The sequence below is a fragment of the Leptonychotes weddellii genome, chromosome 1, assembly GCF_054177405.1.
Source record: "Leptonychotes weddellii isolate Sample4059 chromosome 1, ASM5417740v2, whole genome shotgun sequence".
NCBI lineage: Eukaryota > Metazoa > Chordata > Mammalia > Carnivora > Phocidae > Leptonychotes > Leptonychotes weddellii.
In genome coordinates this window covers 172,323,794-172,331,090 of record NC_138369.1, presented here as the reverse complement: position 1 = coordinate 172,331,090, position 7,297 = coordinate 172,323,794, and positions in this window count along the sequence as shown.

Below are 7,297 nucleotides of genomic sequence, written 5' to 3'. Positions count from 1 at the left end.
AATACAACATGCAATGCAGTTTAAAATATAAATCATACCATAAGGAGTTTTTTGAGCTATTTTACAAATTTGGACTTCATAGTGAAGTATTTGTAAAAGGTTTACATTGCTTTAATCAGTGAAGTTATGACTTCAAAATGTCCCTCTACCTTCAATCCTTAAGAATTGACAGGAGACATGACTAAAGGTGGGAGAATAGGAGGATGGTGCAGGAAACCCAGACCATGGCAGTCTTAACTAGAACAGATGAGAGGATGGCAAAAGAAGTGAACTGCGTCAAGAGACATTTGAAAGGTAGAATTGCCAGGATTTTATTGACTAGTATGTGAGTGTTGTCGAAATAGTCAAGCATGCTTCCCACTATTAGAAGGTGGAACAGTGGTTGGAAGGAGATGCCTTTCATTGAATGGATGACTATTATGCATATGCTGGAATATGCAACAAATAACTTCCTTTTCAGGATGGAGGGACATATTTCCTTAGATCCTGGGAGTACTGGTAGGTGATGGTTTTCATCTGAATTGCTTCTAGGAAATGCCCTCAGCTGAAGGAGCATCCTTTTACAGAGGCATCCTTTCCCCCCCCCCAGAAAGTAGCCCACATTCAATGGCTATTTAATGCAGCTGTGTAAAGGCTAAGCCCCTTTCCGTCAAGGAAGACAACTCTGAAAGGCTGAAGCTCCAGAGACCTTGGAGTATCTGCTGTGATCTATATTCCAACTATATTTTTCTTAATGTTCAAATTCTCCAATTGCCCAGTTCTGCTCCACTCATTCTTGCAGAGGTGTTGTTTCTTAGACACTATACAGTGAACCCCTTGCCTGTACATTTTTCTTTCAGATTCTATTTCTAATTGACTTAATATAGTTGAACCAGCAATTATCCAATTTTAAAATAGGAATTTTGGACCTATATCATTTATTTGCTGGCTAATTGACAATGAGGGCCAGCATATTGGTAGTATGTGGAATAGTGACAGCCCCAGGTTCAGTAGTGGTACAATTTGACTACTAAGGAATTCAGATGGGGTACTAATGGAAGGAAATGCACTGAATGGCATAATAGCCCAGACATTTGCAAACTATGTGGGAACTGATGACCATACGGATTGTGGAATCAGTTGGTTATAACTAAGTGCTACCAATATATCAAAGAAAGACAACAAAAGGCTGAGATTGTTAATCTCTAGTTTAAGCAGCTGTGAAAGTTAGAAGACCACTTTTAAAAAGACATTTATCTTCTGTACTCAAAGGACAGAAACTTAAAAATCAGGTCCAGGACTTAATTATAAGTGCGGGGCAGTCCCTGGAGAGGTTGGACTCTCTACTTCCCAATTCTATTCTTCTGAACTTAGAGCACTGATTGGAAAGGCAAGGGACTCAGCTGGAGTCGGAGTGGGGACCTGTGAGCCAATGTGCTTAAGAAACATGAATCCCAAGATCTTCCAAAACTCCCTGGGCTAGGAGAAGTGGTACTCTCCTCTAAGATAAGCCTGATACTTAACTTTGCTAATAGAATGATGTAGGGACCTCTTCTCCTTGAAAACACAACCCACCCCTTCCTCGGGATCTCTTCAATCTTCTCATCGTAACCACCAGATTATAAGGAGGGTCAAACAGAATTAGTGCTGGGGTCTTTTAGTTGCAGAAAGGGACCTAGTCAACATATGCTGGGAGAAGCCAGTTTTGGCAATGGATTCTAAGGGGGGGTATGTCAAAGGGAGAGGGTTACATTGTTAGAAATGGCCATTGTAGAGTGAACACAAGGCCAGAAAACTCACCATCCAACTATGTTTTACAGGAGCACTGGGAAGATACTTTGTTATTAGTGAAGGGGATAACAATCTTGCTGAGAGGCTTGATGGTTGCTATCTTCTCTGGGACATGGATGACAATATAAAATGCTATTACAGAACTGATCTCCTTAGTAGCATTAGGGCAGAAGAGTGATGATAGACTCTCAAAATAATAGATATCAGATGACTATGTTAAGCATAAGTTGAAAGCAGAAGTACAATTAAGTACTAAACAGCAATGTCAAATTGGCAGCCAGAAATCCTGAACTACAAAGATTATGGAAATAGTGAATAGAACAGAGTGTTCCTGGGGAAAACAAATGGACAGCCAATAAAAGTATTTCTGTATAGAATTAAAAAAAATGTATATCAAGAATGAATGAATAGTGGGTGAAGGCAGGGGATCTAATAATATTCATGATCTCTTGCTCAGTTTCAGGACCTGACCCAGTACTCCGACTTGGAACCCAGTGATTAAAGTAGAGGCCAGGTCCCCTTGAAGAAAAATGCCATAACACCTTGGCAAGTGTATTGAGTAGTTCTTCCCCAAATGCACTTACTGCCAGTTAGATGGTAATCATACACAGGGTGAATTGGAATACTCAGACACATCAAAAACTATTGAAGTTGGCATTGATAGATGGGCCACAAAACATCATCATGGATTGAATAATAAAAAATGGACCCCTGTTTCCAGCTCTGACTCACCATGCGTCCACTAGATCCATAAAACTACCTGGGGGTCATTTTAGCAAATGCACAGCTGGAATAAACATACCTGATAATTAGCAGAACTACCACAGTAGTTCCTTGGCATACGGTAAGAGATATCTCATTGGGAAAGCCACATGGAATCCTCTAAAGCCGCATGCCCAGCCAAAACATAAATCAAAGACTGTATTGCATCTGGGAAGCAGGGAGAATAGCAGAGATTATTGAAGTCTTAAAATATGCAGAGGAAGTTGTCTCAGACATATCCCTATTAAACCAGCCTGGCTCATACAAAAACAGGAGGATTCTGGCAAAAGAGTACTTTAAAAAATAATTGCCTCAATTGCATCTGCTGTGCCAGATGTAGTATCTTAGCAGATTAACATATTTTTGTTAATACATTTTCTTTGCCATCTCTGTCAGAAAGGAGAATCAGAATCAGCCATTATTTATGTGACACAAACATTTACTTTATGCCCTGGTTAAATCTCCCATTTTCTGACATTGACAGTGGTGAACAACTTGTTTTTTGTTCAGGGCACTGCAAATAAATATTTAAAAAGAGTGGGGATCAAGGATACAGAAGTTTCAAGAAATAGCATGTGGATGGCAGTGAGCACAAAGTACAAAAGATCTTTGAAATGCAAGGTGACAGCCACCCGAGGGTATATTCTAGGGAAGAGGCACTAACCAACCAAGTAGATAGAATGGCATAGCCAATCGACAGGAGCAAATTTCTATCACTGAGCACTGGCGCAATGATTCATAACAGAGTAGCCATAGTGGCAGGGATGATGGCTGTAGATAGACCCAACACCATGGACTCCAGCTCTCCAAGCCTGATGTCCAAATAACCAGAATAGACCAGGGCTGAACTCGAAATACCTATTGTTACATTTCTTATGCAGTACCACTTCCAACCTGAAGGGACAGAGATTCTTCTTGACTGGGACCAATATACATTTCAGCTAAGGGTCTATCTTTCCTACAGGGCTTTGGCCAGCATAAAATTCAGTCTTGCAAACATCTAATCCTACATAAAATTGCTTCAGACTATGGAGCCCACTTTATAGCAAAGAGCTATGCTAGGGAGCTCACGACCATGAGAGCTCGGTTGCACTGCAAACCATACCTCCCAGAAGCTGCTATCCTGATAGAGCAACAAAAGAGATTTTGAAGGTGCAGATGATAATGTCATTTGGAAAATGATGCTCTACAGTGATAGGGTTCCATCACCCATACCTCAGGAAACAGCATATATCCTAAATCAATTATCATATTATAGTGTTGGATCCTGGACAGGTAGAACAGGAATCAAGAAACCCGAAAATAGAAGTGTTTTACTTATTGTCATTCCACAAATGGGGAATTCATGCTTCTTGTCATCACAACTTCAGGCTTTGTGTGTCTAGAGGTCTTGGTTGCATGAGAATAACACCTTTCCCAAGAAAGAGAGTAAGAGTATCACTGAACTTTATGGGCTGTCACCTGGTCATTGCATCTCTTCATGACCAAAACAAGTGTCATCATACTAGCAAGATGATCTTAACATGGTAGGGGCAGGAAAAAACTCATTTGGCAATCACCTGTGGTCTCTCTTGTTATTCCCCTGTCCAGTTTTGGTTGCAAATGAACAGATGCAGCAGCTACAGCCTGAGAAGGACATGTTGAAAATGGGCAAACACAGATAACTCTGGGATCTGGATCTGGATCATCCCACTCTATCATCTACCTAGGCTAACAAAAGTACTAGGAGAGGGCGTGGGGTCTAGACTGGGTAGTGGGAGAGAGAAATGTTAGACGTCACCTTGAGAATTACAGCATTAGTGGAAGCATTGCTTTGTCCCATTTACCTTCCTCTTCTAAGTTACTCCAGAAAAAGGCCAACAAGACTCTTAAAGGATCTATACCTAGCTGGGGTTGATGCATGTAGTAAGTCATGACCTACAATGGATTTTTTGCTGAGCCATCCAGACTACCCTTCAGAAACAAGGCAGTTATTCATCCTGCTACCAGAAATGCTGTGAGCTCCTGGCTCACCACTGAGACTTTCAAAGGAATGGCTCTTGACCAAGGAAGATGCATCTCCTGAGGTAATTAATTTTCCTTCAAGGGTCAGTCCACATCTAGTGACTACTGACAGTCATGGTAGAAAGGTTTAACTCCCTTGCCTCAATTTGGGACAACCCCAAAAGTCCATCCCAGCTCCAGAGCTCACTGTGTTACTGGCTAAAGCCACTATTGCTACTGTTGTTACAATTCACTCCCTCTTTCAGCCAACTCCACCTTCCTTACTCCTGCAGGAGATGTTCCCCAATTACTTTCCCTGAAATTTCCTGCAGGCAAATTTTCATTCTCGAGTCTGTTTCCAGGGAACCTTACCTAAACAGGAATCATGAGTAAAAGCAAATGAGAAGAAACATGTAAAGAATTTAGTTAATTTTATGGTACTTTGGAATCTCCAGGAGCCTGGTGGAGATATGGACTTAAAGCTCATTAAAGTGATCTCGGCTGGAGGCATATTTGGGAGACAGAGACCAGAAATGGTAACTGAAGTCACAGGAATAAAGGAGATCACCCAGTGCAAGTGTTTAAGTGAGAAGAAAAGAAAGCTTAGGAAACACAACAAATTCAATGGGTGGGCAGAGGGTTAGATTCTGGCAAAGCAAAAGTGGACACTGAGGAAGGAAGAAAAGCATTTAAGAAGGATCCTCAATAAATACAAGTAATCCTGAGAAGTCAAGACAGCTAAGGTGTGAAAATTCACTTCTCACAAAAACGTTAGCCCTGATGTCCCCGACAAGAACAAAACACAGTGGAGGCAGAAGCCAGATCATAACAGCTGAAGCAATGTGTGGTAGAGATCTGGAGTCATGAACTTCAGACAAGGCTCCGAAGAGGTTTAATTGTGAAGGAGAAGAGAAAGATGACTGAAGCAAGATCCAGGATTGAAGGAGGCATGTTAAAACTTGTTTTATTTTTTGTAATGGGAAAATTGTGTGAATGCATAAACCACAAATTCCTAAGTATAAATAATTCTAAAATATTCCAAAGAAGGAGATAAAGTGCTATGGCAGTTGTATATGGATATATCCCCCCAATAAGAAGTTCTAACAGCTTTGAAAATAAAGCTCTTGGGTAGCAAAATATGTGTGGGCAGTTTGAAGACTCTCTAATTCTCTTACTATTTACTTAATGTTTGGGTTGTTGCTTCCTCCAACCTTGGGTTGTTCCACTCCTGTCAGAAGTGACATTAGCATTTTGCTCAAAGTAAAAGCTATGAAAATATGCTAGTTAAGGGAATATATAGTATGTAATATATAAATTATATAATTTATATTATATAACTTTTTATATAATATAAATTATATAATATATTTTTAATATTTTAATATTTAATAAATACAAATATTTAAGATTTAATGTGTATTTAAGTTACTGATGATAATACTGTTTTCAACTAACATAGATAAGAGACCTGCTTACTAGCTATTATGTTTAATAATAAAAATATGTCTTTTAGTTTGTCCATAAAGAACTAGGAATTATGTGGGGCACCTGGTTGGTGTAGTCAGTTGAGCATCTGACTCAGTTTTGGCTCAGGTCGTGTTCTCAGGGTCATGGGATAGAGCCCGTGTCCAGCTTCACACTCACTGCGGAGTCTGTTTGAGATTCTCTCTCCTTCTGCCTCTCCCCCCTCCCCACCCCTGCATTTGCTCTCTCTCTCTTTGAAATGGATAGTTGAATCTTAAAAAAAAAAAAAAAAAAAAAAAAAAAAAGAACTAGGAATTATGTATTAAAAACTTTTGATGGGGCGCCTAGGTGGCTCAGTCATTAAGCGTCTGCCTTCGGCTCAGGTCATGATCCCGGGGTCCTGGGATCGAGTCCCACATCGGGCTCCTTGCTCAGCACAGAGCCTGCCTCTCCCTCTGCCTGCCTGCCACTCCCCCTGCTTATGCTCCCTCTCTCTCTCTCACTCTCTCTGTGTCAAATAAATAAATAAAATCTTTAAAAAAAAAAAAAAAAACTTTTGATGTTCACATAACAGGAGGAAAAGAAGTTTAGCTATATTAAAGAATTGATTCCACTAAATGTTTGTTTACTTTGAGCCGTATTTAAGTTTTAAAGCTCTAGGATGTAGCTAGGGGCTAATTTAGTTCAGCGTTCTAAACAAAGTGTTAGTATTTACATTGCTGTGAATTATGCCTTCATGGCTTCCTAACAGCTGAACTTCTGTTGACTCCAGGCGCCAAATCACCAGGTAACCAGTCAGAAATGCCTGTCCAGTAGTTGGGCGGGGGTGGGGGGCGGTGCACAGAGAAGAAATGTAATCAGATGCATTCTGTAAAGCAGAAGTAAAATGCTAAATAAACTCCAAATCACTAACTGCATTATGAAAATTGGGGGATTGTCCTAAAAATAGGGATTATATAGTGAAAGAAAATAAAAGGATGTCAACTTGTTTTGAAATCCACTTTTTGAGCAAGCACATCCTAAGTGTTTGGATTTGTTTTGAAAATATTATCAAGAACATGTATCAACTTGAAGATTAGATATCTAGGTTAAATTCAGTTTAACAGTGTCAAATAAATGTGAGGATGGGAAAATTCATGTTTTGTTTGCATAAAATAAAGGCAATATTCCCTGTGTTGATTGAATAGATATAAAAGAATGAGTTGTGACTGGAAATCAAATGTATAGGAAACAAAATAGAGCAGTGATAGATTTCTGTGCATACTAGATCTTCCTATAGCTACTTTGAAAGAAAGTGCATTGATCTTTTCTTTATGCT